This window comes from Scyliorhinus canicula, chromosome 31, assembly GCF_902713615.1.
Source record: "Scyliorhinus canicula chromosome 31, sScyCan1.1, whole genome shotgun sequence".
NCBI lineage: Eukaryota > Metazoa > Chordata > Chondrichthyes > Carcharhiniformes > Scyliorhinidae > Scyliorhinus > Scyliorhinus canicula.
Window position 1 is genome coordinate 10,011,308 of NC_052176.1, and position 21,584 is coordinate 10,032,891.

Sequence of the window (21,584 nt, forward strand, 5' to 3'; positions counted from 1 at the left end):
TATGATCCGTGGCAGGGTAAGAATGGGTGGAATCCCCGGGCAGGATGGTGACCAGTGCCATTACTCCACTACCCCAGCTTGGCTGACCAAATGTATAGGGGGTCCTCAGGCAGGGCGGGGATAAGCGCCATTTCTCCACTGCCTGAGTGACCTTCCAAGAGCGGTAAGAATTTGGAAATATATGGGCTCGAACAAACTTGTTTCCTTATCTGCCATGTGCGTCAGAAATTATTACTGTATCAGGAAATGATTCCTGAGTCTGACACACAAAATCGTACAAGAAAGAACGTACAATATTTAAAAACAAACTAAAGAAGAAAAGCGGGCAGGTTCCATCAGAGTATAGGACACCGTAAATCCCAATCAGTTCCTGTCACTAATCATCTGGACACCTCAAGATTCCATTCCAAAAAGGGTTTGAAAGGGGTTACCATGGTGGGAGTCAGACTCAGAGTCATCGCCATCTACCGGGTGCCAAACTCACGTGTAGAGTGTTTGTGCTAACGCCGCGTTTGCCGATGTTGGGCCCATTTCACCATTCCGTGTCAGACGGCAGGAATTATCGTGGTGCCAGTGTTTCATTTTCCGTATGGCGGTCTGGGTAAGGGGGGTTGTCGCTATCGTCGGGTGGTGGGTCTGTTTCCGATGTGGGCAAATAAATGGTCACAAAGGGGCTGAACATATCCTGTCGGTGTCTCTGGGGCTGTAGTGACTGGGGCCTGGTCTGAGTGTCCATTGTTCAGTTTTCCCAGGGGCTTCAGTTGCCCTGTCGCTGTCACTAGCAGCCGAATCAAGCTTCAGGGTGAAATTTGATTCTGGGCGCGGGGTCAAGGTTGTGTCTCTGGACGTGTTGCTGCTGCTGGGGTAGTGGGGGATTGGGCTATCAGTGGGCGGGTCTTCATTGTGTGCAAACGCGAACGAGAGGTGGTGCGAGTGGCTGCACTGCGTTCCATAAACCTTACGCTGAATTACATCGAACCATCCTGATTTTCCGTTCGGATACGTGATTTTATAAACTGATTAGCTTACATTGTCCGAGTTTGAATAGCGGCCTGCAAACCTAGGGGAGAGAAATGAGCTGGGATTGTATAAGGTGATCATTAATTGCTGTCCGACTGTACCAACTGTCGGGTGTACTGCCTTATCAAAGCAGGCCTGACTCTGCTTTTGTTTAGCGCCTAGACGAACAGCTGCAGCGAATTGTTCTGCTTTAATATTTTCTACCATGTGCTGGACTGCTTTCTCATGGGTCAGGGCGGTGACTGCGGGGCTGGCCAAATCAAACCCAAATAAATACTCGGTACTCTTCATGGGTCGTCCTGTCATGAGGGTTTGGTGGGTATATCCTGTTGAAATAGACACTGTTTTCCTAACAAACATCAGTGCGAATTGGAGCGCTGCGTCCCATGTCATGTTGTGCTGCTGCACCATTTTTCTAAGTGTGGCCTTTAGTGACCGATTCATGTGTTCCACAATGCCGCTGGACAGCGGATCACAGGCAATGTGGAACTTTTGCATCATACCAAAATTAATAATAAATTCTGAGTTGGAAAACGTTTCTTTCCCTCCTTCTGAAACTCACGATGTCGTGGAAAAGATAAGTTCAGAAAATATAGGAGCAGAATTAAGCCATTAGACCCATCCAGTCTGCTCCGCCATTCTATCATGGCTGATATGTTCCCCATCTGCTGCCGAACAATGTTACAGCTGAAGAGGTCGTTTGCGATATCATCCAGAGCACCTACTCCCCATAAGACATGGCGTAGGAGCTGGTGTAGGCCATTTAGCCTCCTGAGTTCTTCTTCAGCTACCCACAGGACAGTCCAGGTTACCGGTTTCACTTCTCCCATAATTCTCTTCAGCCCCGTCTCTTGAATGAACCGCCTCCTGTTTGTACACTGGAGGTGTTCTTCGGCTACTTGTCTGTGAGAAGATCGTGTATTAAAGTTATATTGGAGTAAAGGAGTTGTACCATTTGGTTCAGGAGATACATAATAATCCATTCTGCTCTGCGCACCTTCCATGCTGATCCCATCCTGGCCTCAGCTCCACCGGCCTGCCCGTTCTCCATATCCCTTCAACTCCTTACCAATAAAATATTCTCTAACTCCTCCTTAAATTCACTCACTCTTCCTGCATTCAGCGCACGCTGGGGAAGCGAAGTCCACAGAATCACAACCCTTTGGATGAAGTAGTTTTTTCTGAAATCTTTTTTAAATACGCAATCTAATATTCTAAGAGCATGACCTCGGGTTTCAGAATCCTCACAAGAGGAAGGATCCACTCCTGGTATACGTTCTCCATACCTTTTGACATCTGACACAGCTCAAATTGATAATTGCACATAAATTGTGAGGATAAAAGCTGTTGGTGAGCCTTACACAGTTTGAAACTCACCATGTCGCGCAAAAACATCCAATACAACTGGTAGCGCGATGGCCGGGAATCAAGCCCAGATCAACTGCTTGGAAGGCAGCTCTACTCACCACTATACCACCATCACTGCATTTCTAGCCTTTGGCTCCATGGTGAATAGAAAGAGGCAGATAATTTCCATCAGTTCATGGATGCTAACCGCAATTAGCCGTATTGATGTGCAAGAACGTGGGACGAGGTGACCGAGTGGTTAAGGCGATGGTCTGCTAGTCCATCGTGCTCTGCACGCGTGTGTTCAAATCCCATCCTCATCGATTTTTCATCCAATTGTTCTCGCTAGTGTGGCTCATTTTTCCAAGATGGATCTGCAATCACTGATGTGATAATCTGTTCCAAGTTGTCAGGACAGATTGCATCGGGTTGGGTTCCAGGAGGGACGAACGGAGGCAGACGTGTTTGGTGCCGAACCGCTCATTGCCACCAGTTCTTTGCCACCTACCCACAGGACAATCCTAGGTTACCGGTTTCACTTCTCCCAAAATTCTCTTCAGCCACCTCTCCTGGATGAACCTCCTCCTGTTTGTACACTGGAGTTGTTCTTCGGCTACTTGTCTGTGAGAGGATCGTACATTCAAGTTCTATTAAAGTAACGGAGGTGTACCATGTGGTTCAGGAGCTGCACAATAACCCGTTGTGCTCAGCGCACGTGGATTCCAATCCCATCCTCGTCAGAAACGTGTCGGTTGTTTCTCTGTTTGTTCCACTTCATGAGGATGAAGTACAAATGCTGCGTTTTGTTGCTTTTATGTAAGGTCTTGGCGGGTGGTGAATAGTCGAACACTGTTCATGTCGAAACCACAGTATTAAAAGCTGAGAAAGTTACTTATTTCACTCCCTGCCATAATCACGCATAAATTTTGAGTTGGAAACCGTTTCTTTCCCTCCGTTTAAGCTCACGATGTCGTGAAAAAGATAAGTTCAGAAAATACAGGAGCAGAATTAAGCCATTAGACCCATCGGGTCTGCTCCGCCATTCTATCATGGCTGATATGTTCCCCATCTGCAACCTGCATTGTTACAGATGAAGAGGTCGATTGCGATATCAGCCTGATCGCCTTCTCCCCATATGAAATGGCGCAGGAGCTGGAGTCGGCAATGTAGGCTCCTGAGCCTAACACCTTCCATGCTGATCCCATCCTGGCCTCAACTCCACCGTCCTGCCCGTTCTCCATAACCCTTCAATCCTTACCAATAAAAAAAATTCTAATCCTCCGTAAGTTCACAACACATCCTGCATTCAGTGTACGCTGGGGTAGCGAATTCCACAGAATCACAACCCTCGGGAAGGAGTAGTTTTCCTCAAATCTTTTTTAAATGCGCAATCTCTTATTCTAAGATCATGATCTCTGGTTTCAGAATGCCCCGCAGGAGGAAGCATCAACTCCAGGTCTACTTTCTCCAAAGCTTTTGACATCTAATACATCACAATTTAGATAATTGCGCATAAATTCTGTACTAAAAACTGTTGGTCAGTCTTCCTCAATTTGAAACTCACCATGTCGCACAAAAACATTCAATACAACTGTTACTGCGATGGCCGGGAATGGAACACGAGTCAACTGCTTGGAAGGCAGCTATGCTCACCACTATACCACCATCGCTGCATTTCTGGATTTTAACCCCATGGTGAATAGAAAGAGGCAAATAATTTCCATCAGTTCATGGATGCTAATCGAAATTAGCGGTATTGATGTATAAGCATGTGGGACGAGCTGGCCGAGTGGTTAAGGCGATGGACTGCTAATCCATTGTGCTCTGCACGCGTGGGTTCGAATCCCATCCTCGTCGACTTTTCATCCACTGTTTCTCTGTAGTGGGGCTCATTTTTCCAAGATGGATCTGTTGTCAGGACAGATTGCGCCGAGTTGGGTCCCGGGAGGGACGAACGGAGTCAGACGTTTTTGGGGCCGAACCGCTCATTGCCACCAGTTTTTCTTCAGCTACACACAGGACAGTCCAGGTTACCGGTTTCACTTCTCCCATAATTCTCTTCAGGCACCTCTCTTGAATGAACCTCCTCCTGTTTGTACACTGGAGGTGTTCTTCGGCTACTTGTCTGTGAGAAGATCGTATGTTAAAGTTCTATTGAAGTAAAGGAGTTGTACCATGTGGTTCAGGAAATACACAATAACCCATTGTGCTCTGCGCAAGTGGAATCCGATCCCATCCTCGTCAAAAACGTGTCTGTTGTTTGCCTGTTTGTTCCACTTCATGAGGATCAAGTACAAATGCTGCGATTTTTAGCTTTTATTTAAGGGCTTGGCGGGTGGTGAATAGTCGAACACTGTCCATGTCGAAACCACATTATCAAAAGCTGAGAAAGTTACTTACTTCACTCCCTGACCTAATCGCGCATAAATTCTGAGTTGGAGACCGTTTCTTTCCCTCAGTTTGAAACTCACGATGTCGTGGAAAAGATATGTTCAGAAAATATAGGAGCAGAATTAAGCCATTAGACCCATCGAGTCTGCTCCGCCATTCTATCATGGCTGATATGTTCCCCAACTGCTACCTACAGTGTTACAGATGAAGAGATCGATTGATCGTAGGAGCGATAGTAGGCCATTTAGCCTCCTGAGTTCTTCTTCAGCTACCCATAGGACAGTCCAGGTTACCGATTTCACTTCTCCCATAATTCTCTTCAGCCACCTCTCTTCAATGAACCTCCTCTTGTTTGTACACTGGAGGTGTACTTCGCCTACTTGTCTGTGATAAGATCGTATATTAAAGTTCTATTGAAGTAAAGGAGTTGTCCCATTTGGTTCAGGAGATGCATAATAATCCATTGTGCTCTGCGCACCTTCCATGCTGATCCCATCCTGGTCTCAACTCCACCGGCTTGCCCGTTCTCCATATCCCTTCAACTCCTTACCAATAAAAATTCTCTAACTCCTCCATAAATTCACTCACTCTTCCTGCATTCAGCGCAAGCTGGGGTTGCGAATTCCACAGAATCACAACCCTTTGGAAGAAGTATTTTTTTCTGAAATATTTTTTAAATACGCAACCTGTTATTCAAAGATCATGACCTTTGGTTTCAGAATGCCCGACAAGAGGAAGCATCAACTCCAGGTCTACTTCCTCCATACCTTCCGACATCTAATACATCTCAATTAGATAATTGCGCATAAATTCTGTGGTAAAAACTATTGATCAGCCTTCCTCAGTTTGAAACTCACCATGTCGCGCAAAAGTATCCAATACAACTATTACTGCGATGGCCGGGAATCGAACGTGGGTCAACTGCTTAGAAGGCAGTTATGCCCACCGCGGTACCTCCATTGCTGCATTTCTAGATTGTGGCACGTTGACAAATGGAAAGAGGCAGATAATTTCCATCAGTTCATGGATGCTAACTGAAATTAGAGGTATTGATGCGTAAAAATGTGGGACCGAGGTACCGAGTGGCCGAGTGGTTTTGGCGGTGGGCTGTAAATCCATTGTGCTCTGCACGCGTGGATTCGAATTCAATCCTCGTCGATTTTTCATCCATTGTTTCTCGGTAGTGCAGCTCATTTTTCCAAGATGGATCTGCAATCACTGATGTGACAATTTGTTCCAAGTTGTCAGGACAGATTGCATCGAGTTGGGATCCAGGAGGGACGAACGGAGGCAGTCGAGTTTGGGGCCGAACCGCTCATTGCCGCCAGTCCTTCTTCAGCTACCCACAGGACAGTCCAGGTTACCGGTTTCACTTCTCCCATCATTCTCTTCAGCCACCTCTCCTGGATGAACCTCCTCCTGTTTGTACACTGGAGGTGTTCTTTGGCTACTTGTCTGTGAGAAGATCGTATATTAAAGTTCTATTAAAGTAAAGGAGGTGTACCATGTGGTTCAGGAGATGCACAATAATCCATTGTGCTCTGCGCACCTGGATTCCAATCCCATCCTCGTCAAAACGTGTCTGTTGTTTGTCTGTTTGTTCCATTTCATGAGGATCAAGTAAAAATGCTGCGATTTTTAGCTTTTATTTAAGGGCTTGGCGGAGGTGAATAGTCGAACACTGACCATGTCGAAACCACATTATAAAAAGCTGAGAAAGTTACTTATGAACTTTACTATGTTGTAATATGTCATGCGGTCTCCTTCATTCGTGGGACTAATGCCGGGATGAGACTGCAAGAAAGATTCTGATAGGTATTTGCTGCAAAGCAAACAGAAACGTGCGTAATGTTTACTCTTGGTGAGTGAGAATGTTAAAAAACTGAGAATAGCCTCGATTCCTCGACCACGGGGTAACAGCACAGCACCGTTCCGCTTCGGCACTCTGCCCCTCAAACCAGGAGCTGCGTCATTACTGCCCTGCGATAGCCAGACAACTATTCACTTCCTCATTTGTTCTTTCAACAAGAACACACGTTTGAGCACACTGATTCTGGTCAGCATCGTTCAGATATGTCAGATATGTCCGTGGTCTCTCAATACCTTCGTGGATAACGCGACTGGTCTGGCTACATCTGTGGAGAGAGAAAAACAGTTCCAGTTCCAAATCCAGGATGACCCTGCTTCCCATTCTCTGTTTCCATATCCACAGCTGCTGCCAGCCTGTTGAGATTTTCCAGCATTTTCTCTTTTTACGACGGGACTACACGCCAGCTCTCGGCGACTGACAAGGACACGGTGGGCGGAATGGACGAACCATTAATCTGAAATCTTTATGATTCTGTCAACGACAATGCAAGATCTGAACAACGTGAAGTATCCAATTGGAGAGTTGCATCCTGGCGATTGGAATCTCTCCCCCCGGAGATTCCGGTGCTGCTTTCACAGACAAGTAGCCGAAGAAACCCTCCAGTGGACAAACGGATGACATTCATTGTTGAGGCGGCAGAGGAGGACTCGAGTTCAGTCAATGGCACCATATCGATAACAGAGATGTTACAAAGTGCTTTGCAGGGCTCGTCCGGGATTTGAACCCCGGGACCTCTCGCATTTTACCGCAGCAGAAGACCCTAAGTGAGAATCATACCCCTGGACAAATGATCTAGACGGTGGTCAGAGTCCCGCTGAAACCACCTTACCATTACCTCCCAAAGCAAAGCTTATTTTATCAACTCAATGGGCTTCTTAATTCCTGTTGAATTTGGTTTGGTTGTTAAAGTAACATCAAAATAAACTCTTTTTTGTCTCTTGCTTTTCTTATCGGGATCATTGGGTCAATTTGGTTCTTTCTGGTATGATGGCCTCCACTCGAACAGAACAATAGACATACTGGACCAGTCTTTATAAATGGAAGAATCGACCACAAGGCAATGCCGCAATGGAGATTCTTCATAAAATCCTGAAAGAGCAATAGAAAATGTTGGGGAACTCGGCTGGTCTGGCAACATCTATGGAGAGAGAAAAACAGTTCCAGTTCCAAACCCAGTATGACCCTGCTTCCCATTCTCTGTTTCCCTCTCCACAGCTTCTGCCAGTCTGTTGAGATTTTCCAGCATTTTCTGTTTTTATCACGGGAATACAGGCCAGCTGCAGGCGACTGACATGGACACGGTGGGCCGAATGGACTCACACATTCTATGATTCAAGAAACGAGAGTGTAAATCTGAGCAACGTGAAGTATCCAATTGGAGAGTTGCATCCTGGCGATTGGAATATCTCTCCCCCGCTGCTTCCGGTGCTGATTTCACAGACAAGTAGCGGAAGAAACCCTCCTCTGAATCCATCCTCGTCGATGATCCCTTCGCTACTTCTCCGCATTGGGCCACTTATTGAGGGTGGCCTGATGATTCGTTTAGTGTATCCGTAACTAGGTTGAAGTTTAGATTCGGAGTTCAACAGGCCAGAGGAAAGAATCGTCTTGCACCAATCTCTGTACCGATATTCCTAATCTGGGCAGCACGGTAGCACAAGTGGGGGGTGGGGGGTGGGGGGGGGGGTTTGGGGGGGGGTGGGGTGGGTGGGGGTGGGGTGGGGTGGGGTGGGGTGGGGGGGTGTGGGGTGGGGGTGGGGGTGGGGTGGGGTGGGGGGGGTGGGGTGGGTGGGTGGGTGGGGTGGGGGGGTGGGGTGGGTGGGTGGGGTGGGGGGGGGGGGTGGGGGTGGTGGGGGGGGGGGTGGGGGGGGAGGGGGGTGGGTGGGGTGGGGGGAGGGGAGAGAGCGAGGGCTTAAGGTGGGTCAGTGCAGACTTGATGGGCCAAATGGCCTCCTTCTGCACTGTATGTTCTGTGTTCCAATCCTCTGTCTGATAATCGATTTAAATCAGGACTCCAGCTTTGGGTAGTTTGGCATGGTGAAAACATGCGGCTTCCGAAGCTCCAAAACAGACGCCAGCTTCATCTGGGGCATTTCTGGCAGATTTCGACTTTCCAGGTCCGGACACGTTTTCATGTCACCTGAAGAAGGAGCCGTGCTCCGAAAGCTCGTGTTTGAAACAAACCTGTTGGACTTTAACCTGGTGTTGTAAGACTTCTTACTGTGCTCACCCCAGTCCAACGCCGGCATCTCCACATCATGTTGAGGAGAAACATGTTGGATATGGTCTGGGAATGTTTAACTCCGGTCCATTCCCAACATTCCTGTCAAGGTGGAATGGGCTTTTCCTTCCAATCGTTTCAGGACACTTGCTTAATATTGATTAATTATCATTTATTAAGAATTGGTTCAGATGTTTAGTGTAAATCATTTAAATATGCAAATTATCACACGCGAGAAAATTTTACTTTCATTTCCCAAAATACGAAATTGGGTGAAAACCATCAATGAGAGGCAAAGGGAGCCCCGATCATTTGTCTGGTCAGTGGTTTGTTTATGGAGCTGATCCGCTGTGAGCGAGGTTCGAACCTGCGTGGGATATAATAATGTGGATTTGGATAATTTGGATAGTCAGAGCTTTTTCCCAGGTTAGAGGGGTCATAGATAGTCAGAGGCTTTTTCCCAGCGTAGAGGGGTCAATTACTAGGGGTTTAAGGTGCCGGGGGCAATGTTTAGAGGAGATGTCAGCACGGCAGATCACGGTAGCATTGTGGATAGCACAATCGCTTCACAGCTCCAGGGTCCCAGGTTCGATTCTGGCTTGGGTCACTGTCTGTGCGGAGTCTGCACATCCTCCCCGTGTGTGCGTGGGTTTCCTCCGGTTTCCTCCCAGAGTCCAAAGATGTGCGGGTTAGGTGGATTGGCCATGATAAATTGCCCTTAGTGTCCAAAATTGCCCTTAGTGTTGGGTGGGGTTACTGAGTTATGGGGATAGGGTGGAGGTGTTGACCTTGGGTAGCGTGCTCTTTCCAAGAGCTGGTGCAGGCTTGATGGGCCGAATGGCCTCCTTCTGCACTGTACGATGGCCGAATGGCCTCCTTCTGCAATGTCTATGTACGAGGCAATTTTTTTTTACACAGAGGGTGGTAAGTGCCTGGAACTCGCTGCCGGAGGTGGTGGAAGCAGGGACAATAGTGACATTTAAGGGGCATCTTGACAAATACATGAATTGCATGGGAATAGAGGGGTACGGACCCAGGAAGTGTAGAAGATTTTAGTTTAGACGAGCAGCATGGTCGGCACAGGCTTGGAAGGCCAAAGGGTTTGTTCGTGTGCTGTATTGTTCTTTGTTCTTTGCCGTTTGTGTCCCCACATCTGGATAGGAATGGAGCTGCTGCTGCCCGGGGAGCTGAACAAGCAGGAGGCAGAGATATTGACCAACTGCATCCGCTCCAAATAGATTCCCCAAATTACTGAGCAAAACAAAACCAAGCACAAAACATAATTTAAGAAACTATGACAGTGTCTCTGAAAACAATAGACCAACACCTCTTAAAGAATGGATTTGCTGCAGCGAATTCCCTCAGAACTTTTTTATTTTTCTGGATTTAACATAAACAAAGAACACTGTCTCATTGCCAGCCGTAATTCCTTACCTGTTCTCAGACAGGCGCTGAATGCTCAGAAGTTTGCTTCACTTTTCTAGATCCGGCTCAATAAACTCAATAAGAGACCCATGATCTGCTTTTCTCCTGTTCTCAGACACATCCACTTTCTACAAGTGCGCACTGACAGGTTTTCAGAGGAAGAGTCAGACTGCAGGTCACCTCGTTCTCTCGATCCCTTTATCTCAGAGCCTCCTCACAACCAGGAATGCAACTTATTATTTATTATTAACGTTGTAATTTATTGATTGTTCCTTTTAGTTTGAGATTTTTATTCACCTTCATATTTCGTTTAGTTTCCAATAACTCGATAAATTCAAACCGTTTACTGACAACCTTCCTGGATTCTGATTAATTCGCGCGTCAGTGGGGAGTTGAACACAGTCACTGCGAGCAGGGCTCGAACCTGCGCGGGGAAACCCCATTGGATTTCAAATCCAACGCCTTAACCAAGGGGAAAGAGTGCTACTGGCAGTCCTCAGAGAGAACAAAAGGTGTGAGAGACCAAACAGCAGTGACACTAACATCAGATTGTGATCTGTGACACATGGAGATATGGGAGGAGGGGAAGCAAAGAGGGGAAGGGGTAAGGAAAGGTGGATAAGATTGGGGGAGGGGGTAAATATAAAATTAGAAAGATAAAAAAAGAAGGAAATGGTAAGAGACAGTTGAAATGAAATGGGATAAAACAAATGGGTCGAGATGGGTTAGAATGGGTTGTTCAATTCGATGTTGAGACCGGAAGGCTGCAGCGTGCCTACCCCGAAGATGAACTTCCTGGAGTGATTTCAGGCTGGTTTTTAAATGTTTTTCTCAATCTGGCTCGTTGGTCTAGGGGTATGATTCTCGCTTTGGGTCTTCTGCTGCGAGAAAATGCGAGAGGTCCCGGGTTCAAATCCCGGACGAGCCCAGAAAAGCATTTTTTAACATCTCTGCGATCGATATGGTGCCATTCACTGAACTCGGGGGGCAGTTTGGAGGAGAGGGAGGGACGTGATTGAGGCTTAACCGCTCCTAGACACCTGTTCTTCGGCTGCCCACAGTACAGTCGAGGTGACTCAGTTGATCTCTTCCAGAATCCTCCTCTTCCGCCTCAACTGAATGAATTTCCTCCTGTTTGTCCACTGGAGGGTTTCTTCGGCGACCTGTCTGTGAAAGCAGCACCGGAAGCAGCGGGGGAGAGAGATTCCAATCGCCAGGATGCAACTCTCCAATTGGATACTTCCCGTTGCTCAGATCTTACACTCTCGTTTCAAAGAATGGTTACAGACCAGGGTGAGTCCATTCCGCCTACTGTGTCCATGTCAGTCGCCGAGAGCTGGCGTGTGGTCCCGTGATAAAAACAGAAAATGCTGGAAAATCTCAACAGGCTGGCAGCAGCTGTGGAGAAGGAAACAGAGAATGGGAAGCAGGGTCATACTGGGTTGGGAACTGTAACTTTTTTTCTCTCTCCACAGATGTTGCCAGACCAGCCGAGTTATCCAACATTTTCTATTGCTCTTTCAGGATTTTATGAAGAATCTCCATTGCGGCATTGCCCTTGTGGTCGATGCGTCCATTTATAAAGACTGGTCCCGGATGCTTATTGTTCTGTTCGAGTCGAAGCCAACATACCAGAAATGAACCAAATTGACCCAATGATCCCGGATCCAGGAAGTGTAGAATATTGTAGTTCAGTCGGGCAACATGGTCGGCACGGGGTTGGAGGGCCGAAGGGCCTGTTCCTGTGCTGTAATTTTCTTTGTTCTTTGTTCTTTTGTCAATTTATTCTCAAATATCTCAATATATTGAGTGAGTGAGAAACACTTTAGCCTTTATAGTTCAAAATGAATCCGAATCTGATTAAATCCACGAATGATAGAGTTTTATTTCCTTTTGTTTTTAATCGGTGAGATGCTACAAACTGTGGACCAGCAGTGACCCAAGTACAAGGGAGCAGTTCCATCCTTTCTTTTCCTCCTACATTGTTCTCTCCGTTTCTCCTTTCTCTCCCAGATGCTAAAATGGCCGGAATTCCAATTTAATTTCCTTTTCATTCTGGGTTTTATCAATTCCAAAGGGTATTGAAAATTCCAATCGAATGAATTTGTTATTTCCCATTGTTGCTCCCTGTGTTTATTGTGTTGTATTCTCTCACTGTCTGTTCTGGTGAAGATCAGCAGCACCTCCAGCCTCGCCGGCTTGAAGTTGCTCCTCGCCAATCATAGAAACATAGACAATAGGAGCAGGAGGAGACCATTCGGCCACTTAGATCTTGCTCTGCCATTCATTATGATCATGGCTGATCATCCAACTCAATAGGCTGATCCCGCCCCCCCCCCCCCATATTGCGCCACCTGCTCTCTTTAACTGTTTCGTGTAAATATACAATGTTTTTGCCTCAACCACTTCCTGTGGGAGCAAATTCCAGAGGCTGACCACTGTCTGGGTGAAGAAATTGATACACTTCTCCGTCCAACACGGTCTGCCCCACATCCTCACACCGTACAGTTTGTAGCATCTCACCGATTAAAAACAAAAGGAAATTAAACTGTGCGATTAGTTTCGTAACAGAAACTGGGCGGAATTGGCAAACTGAAGGGCCTGTTCTCTGCTGCAAACATCTATAACTCCATTTATCTTCCTGACCATATTAGAAATTCCTCCACAGAATTGTACTGAACAGTTTGATACCTACCGGATTTATGTATAAAACGACCGCGGCAGGACTCGAACCTGCAATCTTCTGATATCATCACTGAGATTCACCGAAGTCAGACGCCTTATCCATTAGGCCACGCGGCCACTGCATAAGGATTGCCAGCTGACGGTTATCACAGATCTCAGAAAATACAAGGGAAAGCTCCAGCTGCCGGGAATGGTCATTTCCAAAGTGGAAAAACCCCTTTTAGGTGTGAGCCGTGAAGATTCATGGAGGCTCCGGGACTCTCAGGCCGGCCAGGGCTCGTTAACCGGCTCCATTCACAGGAAAAGTGACTTCAGTTTCCACAATAACATCCGCTCTCTCTGAAACCCCCAAACTGAAATTCAGTCTCACTGTGAAGGTGAAGACTGCGGACTGCGGTTCCCGCTCCTGCTGTTTAATACAGATCACTATAACTGTGTACAGTGAGCAGAAAGAAATTGCTGATATTTGTCAACAGTTTTTACTAAACTCACTGTCATTCCGCTTTAACAGGACGAGTTTGAAACTCCTGATATTTGATAAAACTGCTGAAAAATATAAACTGAGCGGAAAATATTATTTGCATCGTGCTTTTGAAGGGAGTCATTTCGGGAACATTCCCACACAGAGAGAAATTCCTGGAACCAGCTCCTGAAAAGCTCAGTGAGGCTGACGTGATTTGAACACAATCTTCTGATCTGGAGTCAGGCGCGCTGCCGTTGCGTCCAAGCGCTGATCACTGAAACTCATAGATTGCTTTTATTTACACTTTGGCAGTATTCTGTAAATCAGCACCTTTGCGAACAATACCCAAAGTTAGATTGAGGGATACTAAAGGGCCATGAAGTAAAGGTACCACGTGGTTAAGGTGATGCACAATAATCCATTGTGTTCGGTACACGTGGCTTCAAATCCCATCCTCGTCTGTAACGTTGTTGTGTCTCTGTTTGTTTGGTCCACTTCATGAGGGGAAGTGATAATGCTGTAGTTTTTAGGTCTTGTTTGAGGGCTTGGGGGGTTGAGGGCTAAAAAATGATAAGAAAGTTACTTATTTCTGTCCCGCCCTAATTGTGCATAATTTCTGAGTTGGAAACTATTTCTCTTCCTCAGTGTGAAACTATCGAAGTGGCGCTAAACTTTCCAATTACTGCGATGGCCGGGAATTGAACCCCAGTCAACTGCTTGGAAAACAGCTATACTCATCACTATACCACTATCGCTCACTGGAGCAACCTGAGTCCTTTTGGTGCTTTGCATTAGTTTGATAAATTGTTTCGTAACAAATTCTTACTTGGCTGAACATAGAACATAGAACGATACAGCGCAGTACAGGCCCTTCGGCCCTCGATGTTGCACCGACATGGAAAAAATCTAAAGGCCATCTAACCTACACTATGCCCTTATCATCCATATGCTTATCCGATAAATTTTTAAATGCCCTCAATGATGGCATGTTCACTACTGTTGCAGGTAGGGCATTCCACGGCCTCACCACTCTTTGCGTAAAAAACCCAGCTCTGACCTCTGTCCTATATCTATTACCCCTCAATTTAAGGCTATGTCCCCTCGTGCTATCCACCTCCATCCGCGGGAGAAGGCTCTCGCTGTCCACCCTATCTAACCCTCTGATCATTTTGTATGCCTCTATTAAGTCACCTCTTAACCTTCTTCTCTCTAACGAAAACAACCTCAAGTCCATCAGCCTTTCCTCATAAGATTTTCCCTCCATACCAGGCAACATCCTGGTAAATCTCCTCTGCACCCGTTCCAAAGCTTCCACGTCCTTCCTATAATGAGGCGACCAGAACTGTACGCAATACTCCAAATGCGGCCGTACTAGAGTTTTGTACAACTGCAACATGACGTCATGGCTACGGAACTCAATCCCTCTACCAATAAAGGCCAACACACCATAGGCCTTCTTCACAACCCTATCAACCTGGGTGGCAACTTTCAGGGATCTATGTACATGGACACCGAGATCCCTCTGCTCATCCACACTACCAAGAATTTTACCATTAGCCAAATATTCCGCATTTCTGTTATTCTTTCTAAAGTGAATCACCTCACACTTCTCCACATTAAACTCCATTTGCCACCTCTCAGCCCAGCTCTGCAGCTTATCTATGTCCCTCTGTAACCTGCAACATCCTTCCGCACTGTCTACAACTCCACCGACTTTAGTGTCGTCTGCAAATTTACTCACCCATCCTTCTGCGCCCTCCTCTAGGTCATTTATAAAAATGACAAACAGCAACGGCCCCAGAACAGATCCTTGTGGTACGCCACTCGTAACTGAACTCCATTCTGAACATTTCCCATCAACTACCACTCTCTGTCTTCTTTCAACTAGCCAATTTCTGATCCACATCTCTAAATCACCCTCAATCCCCAGCCTCCGTATTTTCTGCAATAGCCGACCGTGGGGATCCTTATCAAACGCTTTACTGAAGTCCATATACACCACATCAACTGCTCTACCCTCGTCTACCTGTTCAGTCACCTTCTCAAAGAACTCGATAAGGTTTGTGAGGCATGACCTACCCTTCACAAAACCATGCTGACTGTCCCTAATTATATTATTCCTATCTAGATGATTATAAATCGTATCTTTTATAATCCTCTCCAAGACTTTACCCACCACAGACGTTAGGCTCACTGGCCTATAGTTACCGGGGTTATCTCTACTCCCCTTCTTGAACAAAGGGACCACATTTGCTATCCTCCAGTCCTCTGGCACTATTCCTGTAGCCAATGATGACCTAAAAATCAAAGCCAAAGGCTCAGCAATCTCTTCCCTGACTTCCCAGAGAATCCTAGGATAAATCCCATCCGGCCCCGGGGACTTATCTATTTTCACCTTGTCCAGAATTGCCAACACTTCTTCCCTATGCACCTCAATGCCATCTATTCTAATAGCCTGGGTCTCAGCATTCTCCTCCACAATATTATCTTTTTATTGAGTGAATACTGACGAAAAGTATTCATTTAGTATCTTGCTTATCTCCTCAGCCTCCACACACAACTTCCCACCACTGTCCTTGACTGGCCCTACTCTTACCCTAGTCATTCTTTTATTCCTGACATACCTATAGAAAGCTTTTGGGTTTTCCTTGATCCTACCTGCCAAAGACTTCTCATGTCCCCGCCTTACATAGAACATAGAACAGTACAGCACAGAACAGCTCGTCTCAGCTCTCTCTTTAGATCCTTCCTCGCTTCCTTACAACTATCAAGCGCCCCAACTGAAACTTCACGCCTCATCTTCACATAGGCCTCCTTCTTCCTCTTAACAAGAGATTCCACTTTTTTGGTAAACCACGGTTCCCTCGCTCGACCCCTTCCTCCCTGCCTGACTGGTACGTACTTATCAAGAACATGTAATAGCTGTTCCTTGAACAAGCTCCACATATCCAGTGTGCCCAACCCTTGCAGCCTACTTCTCCAACCAACACATCCTAAGTCACGTCTAATGACATCATAATTGCCCTTCCCCCAGCTATAACTCTTGCCCTGCGGGGTATACTTATCCCTTTCCATCACTAACGTAAAAGTCACCGAATTGTGGTCACTGTTTCCAAAGTGCTCACCTACCTCCAGATCTAACACCTGGCCTGGTTCATTACCCAAAACCAAATCCAATGTGGCCTCGCCTCTTGTTGGCCTGTCAACATATTGTGTCAGGAAACCCTCCTGCACACATTGTACAAAGAACGACCCATCTAATGTACTCGAACTATATCTTTTCCAGTCAATATTTGGAAAGTTAAAGTCTCCCATAACAACTACCCTGTTACTTTCGCTCTTTTCCAGAATCATCTTCGCCATCCTTTCCTCTACATCCCTAGAACTATTAGGTGGCCTATAGAAAACTCCCAACAGGGTGACCTCTCCTTTCCTGTTTCTAACCTCAGCCCATACTACCTCAGAAGAAGAGTCCCCATCTAGCATCCTTTCCGCCACCGTAATACTGTCCTTGACTAGCAGCGCCACACCTCCCCCTCTTTTGCCCCCTTCTCTGAGCTTACTAAAACACCTAAACCCCGGAACCTGCAACAACCATTCCTGTCCCTGCTCTATCCATGTCTCTGAAATGGCCACAACATCGAAGTCCCAGGTACCAACCCATGCTGCCAGTTCCCCTACCTTATTTCGTATACTCCTGGCATTGAAGTAGACACACTTCAAACCACCTACCTGAACACTGGCACCCTCCTGCGAAGTCAAATCTGTGCTCCTGACCTCTATACTCTCAATCTCCCGTACCCCAAAACTACAATCCAGGTTCCCATGCCCCTGCTGAATTAGTTTAAAGTTATCGATAATGAAGTTATTGTACTCCAATTTAAAATGCTCCTGGATGAAAGTGTCCGTGTCACACGGCTCCCATTCAGCCAGCAGATGGCACCAGACCACAATAAATGTATACATGTAATTTATTTCTGATGTTCTGTGTGTCACTACATAGGATTCTTACTGTGGCCTGAGACCTTAGCTTCTGTCCTGATGCTGCCGTTTTCACCAGTGCAGAAGGAGGCCATTCGGCTCAATTGCACCTAACGTTTCAGATCCATGGTATACCCGTCAGGATGGCCGAGCGGTCTAAGGCGCTGCGTTCAGGTCGCAGTCTCCTCTGGAGGCGTGGGTTCGAATCCCACTTCTGACATTAACTTTTGGCACCATCCAAACCTGGAACCGCCTCCCCAACAGCACTGTGTGTACATACACCATACGGACTTGCAGCGGTTCCAGAATCACCCCACCGCCCATTCTCTAGGATAATTAATGTTAGACTGTTAATGTTTGGCCGAATCAGCGACAGCCACAGCCAGAGAGACCTGCAATAACCCTGAGAGCAGGAAAGGCAACTCATTGTCTTTTGGCCCAAAAGCAAAATACTGCAAATCTGAAACAAAGGCAGAAAATGCTGGAAATATTCAGCTGATCCGGCAGCTTCTGTGGAGAGAGAAACAGGTCATTGCAATGAAAGGTCAGGATGTGAAATGTTAACTATTTCTCTTTTCACAAATACTACCGATCGGTAAAGTATTTCCAGCATTCACCTATGATTAGCTGAACATCCTCACGCTCTGTCGCTCAGTCCGTTAAAGTGTGCGCTCCCTAAAGAAAAATATGGAATCAAATCCCACCCGAGCCTTATTCCGTTTGACCGTCTGTGCGATTGTGAATTTCCTCCGTAGCAGGGCAAAATCTGTATTTTACCGGTTTAAATTGTCCTTCACTTTCCTACAGATAATCTACAGAGATTTTAAAACAAGGACTGATTCAGCTCCCATTATCCAGCTGTTACATCTTTGGACTAGAAATCAACTGGATTTTCCCCTTTGACTTGAGTCCTGCTCCCAGAGGATCTGTTCAGTATTTTCAATAATGTTTTATTTTGAATCCTCTATGTCCAGGGAATTGTGACGCTGAAATTGCTCACACTTCTCTCCATTGTCTACTCTGCAGGTATTGACTGCACCGTCTAATGGAGACATTCTCACAGGGCTGTGAGAGAGGCTTTCTTTCAAGTTTGAGGCCTCTTTTGGTCAATGAACAGCAACCGGATGTCTGCAGAGGAACTCGGAATATCAAGCCCCTCTTCCCAGGATGGTCTTAATCAGGGACAAGATGTTAGTTGAAGAGAGAATAAATGGTCTGGAGTTTTGGGAAGAGAAGAAGGTGGGGGAGCAATGTGACAATAGCAGGATAGGAGTTTGGGATATTATCCAGTCTGTGCTGGGGGGTTGCGGGAAGGAAGTTGTCTTGTCTCCCCACCCAAGCTGAATGTTAGGATTGAGGTGGTGATCAGATTCCGAGAGGAGGGTGAAATCCTTTCACTGAGTTTCAAGCTTACAGCGAGGTTGAGTGTCTTGAATCACAGGAAGATATAGACGGGCTGGTCGAATGCGAAGAAAAATGGCTGAAGGAATTTAACCCTGAGAAGTGTGAGGTAGTCCACTTGGACGGAGTAATGTGACAAGGAAGTATTCAATGAATGGCTTAACAATGGAAACGCGGAGGAACGAAGGGACCTTGACTTGTTTGTCCATATATTCCTGAAGGCAGAAGGGCAGGTTAATAATATGGTGAAAAATGTATCTGGGATACTTGACTTTACCAATCGAGGCGTTTTTCTGAGGGCCATGAGGAATCCAGCACGAGTTGAAGGATAGAAAGAAATAACATTTATTTACAATAACATATATATACAGAAGCAGCAGTAACTTCCTTGCTGCTCACTCCTCTCTCGCTGGTTCCAAATTGGCCAACTCTATTAATGCAGGGAATCTGCTAATTATTTCTCTGCCCCCATCATTGGGGAAGCTCATACTCCCTAAGGATTGTGGGATAGCCATTAGTCCCCAGCCAGTGGTAAGCAGGCAGGTTATAACATCCCAGCCCCCCAAAGTCCAAGGAATCCACGAAATACCCTGGGGAAGGAGTGCATCGGATTCGTTTTGCCGCAGGCCAGACACCATTTGCAGGAGGCACTGGATCAGGCGGCATGTAACATGAAGGAGAATGGCGCTTCCATGATGAACGGCATAACGGTTGTGCATCCATGGCCCATGGGTCCGAGGACTACCCCTCTGAGGCGTCCTGTGTCTCCATCTTGGAATCGGAGTCTGCTGCCTCCGTCATCTCGGCATCTCTATCTCCACGCGGTCCTGCAACGAACTGCATTGGCTTTGAGTGCGGCGCCAGAGAAAGATTGTGAGGAATACTCTCTACTGTGTCTGGTCTCTGTGGCAGTAGAAGTGAGCTCTGGGGGCGGGGAGTCTTTGAAATAAATGGACTTCTGGCCCGAACATGGTTTACATGCTTGCGCTGGAGATGGCCTGGGCTTGCACCTGGTAAGAGATAGGGCCCATTCAGCAAAAGATAACTCCAGGGACCCACTGGGAACCACCAGCAAAATTTTGAACAACACTGTGTCACCGGGACGTAAACTGCCGAATCGGCCAATGCCGAGAAAAGCCAGGTCCCTGACTTTCTTGAGTACAGCTTACTTTTGCGCCAATGTCCGGGAAAACAATGCGACGGTAGGTGCAAAGTCTCCGTCCCATTAGAAGTTTGGCAGGAGCTACTCCAGTCACGCATAGGCAGTGGTCCTGTCTGTAAACAGAAACCGAGCCAGTCTCGTGTCCATAGATCCGGAAGACTGCTTCTTTAGGCCCCGTTTGAATGTCTGGACTGCGCGCTCCGCCAACCCATTGGAAGCCGGGTGGTATGGAGCATATGCCGTTCATTTTAATGAACCTCGCAAACTCCTCACTTCTGAATGGAGTGCCGTTGTCCATGGCCAACACCTTGGGGAGGCCATGCGTACTGAAAGAAAAATGCATCTTCACAATTGTTGTGCAGGACGTTGTGCCTCCCATCTTATGCACCTCTAACCGTTTAGACTGGGTATCGATAAATAGAAGGGACATGGATCCTTGAAAAGGGCCGGCGAAATCCGCATGCAAGCGTGCCCAAGGCAGCCCTGGCCATTCCCAGTGATGTAGGGGCGTGGCTGGTGGTAGCTTCTGATGCTTCTAGCAAATGGAGCAGTTTTGGGCCACCTTCACAATGTCGGTGGCGAGGCCTGGCCACCAGACATAACTCCGGGCCAACATTTTAATTTTCGTCACATCCAGATGCCCATTGTGGACGTCCCTTATTATCAGCTCCTGCCCTTATTCCGGGACAATCCCATACATCCCCCACAAGAGGATAACGTCCTCCACTCTGAATTCTGACAGCTTGGAGGAAAATGCCCCCAACTCGCCTGGGAGCTGTCTATGCTGCCCACCGTACAGAACTATGTGCCGAACCTTTGACAGGACTGGCTCCTTCTGGGTCCACTCACAGATCTGTGATGTCCTGACAGGCAAGGAGTCTATAAAATTTAGGGTTGCAACCACATCACCAGTCATGGGGGTCGACATTGGGCCGGTCGATAAAGGCGATCGGCTCAGTGCGTCGACATTCACTATCTGCACTCCTGGTTTATGCTTTAGAGAATACTCGTAGCCAGCGAGCAACAAAGCCCAGTGCTGGATTCCTGCGGAAGCCATGGGCAGTATTGGCTTATCCTCTCGTAATGTCCCAGCAGAGGCTTATGATCAGTCATAATAGTGAAGTGGCGGCCATACACATATTGGTGGAAGCGTTTCACCGCAAAGACCATCGCCAGGTCCTCCTTCTCGATCTGCGCGTACTTATTTTCCGCTGCAGTCAATGTGCGGGAGGCAAAAGCTATCCGCCGCTCGGCCTGGTTCTCCATCTTGTGGGACAGGGCGGCCCCAATACCAGACGGGGATGCATCACACGTGATGAGCAAAGGCTTTCCAGGATAATAGTGGATTAGTAACCCAGATGACAATTGTTGTTTTACCCACCGGAAAGCAGTTTCTTGCGGCTGACCCCAAACCCAGGAGTAATTCTTCTTCAACAGAAGGTGCAATGGGGCCAGCGTAGTTTCCAGATTGGGGAGGAACTTCCCGTAATAGTTTACGCAGCCGAGAAAAGGACGAAGATGCGCACACTTTCTCTGCGATGTGGTGCAAACCTTCGCGGTCCACCCGATAACCAAGTAGACTACTTCCTTCGCCTGAAAGGCGCACTTTGTGTGACGT

The 21,584-nt window shown here is 47.0% G+C and overlaps 1 protein-coding gene and 4 non-coding genes across 5 annotated transcripts in view; 3 read left to right on the forward strand and 2 right to left on the reverse strand.

Annotated features, from left to right (window-relative positions):
- The window catches only part of LOC119959009, a 478,444-nt gene that overhangs the window by 339,275 nt on the left and 117,585 nt on the right, over positions 1-21,584 (reverse strand). The gene's annotated exons all lie outside the window — the stretch shown is intronic.
- On the forward strand, positions 4,143-4,224 carry trnas-gcu. The gene has a single exon. It is a non-coding gene; the product is annotated as a tRNA-Ser (tRNA).
- trnap-ugg lies at positions 11,113-11,202 on the forward strand. Its single transcript is given in 2 exon segments — positions 11,113-11,148; positions 11,167-11,202. It is a non-coding gene; the product is annotated as a tRNA-Pro (tRNA).
- Positions 12,987-13,076, reverse strand: trnar-ucg. Its single transcript is given in 2 exon segments — positions 12,987-13,022; positions 13,040-13,076. It is a non-coding gene; the product is annotated as a tRNA-Arg (tRNA).
- trnal-cag lies at positions 17,541-17,623 on the forward strand. The gene has a single exon. It is a non-coding gene; the product is annotated as a tRNA-Leu (tRNA).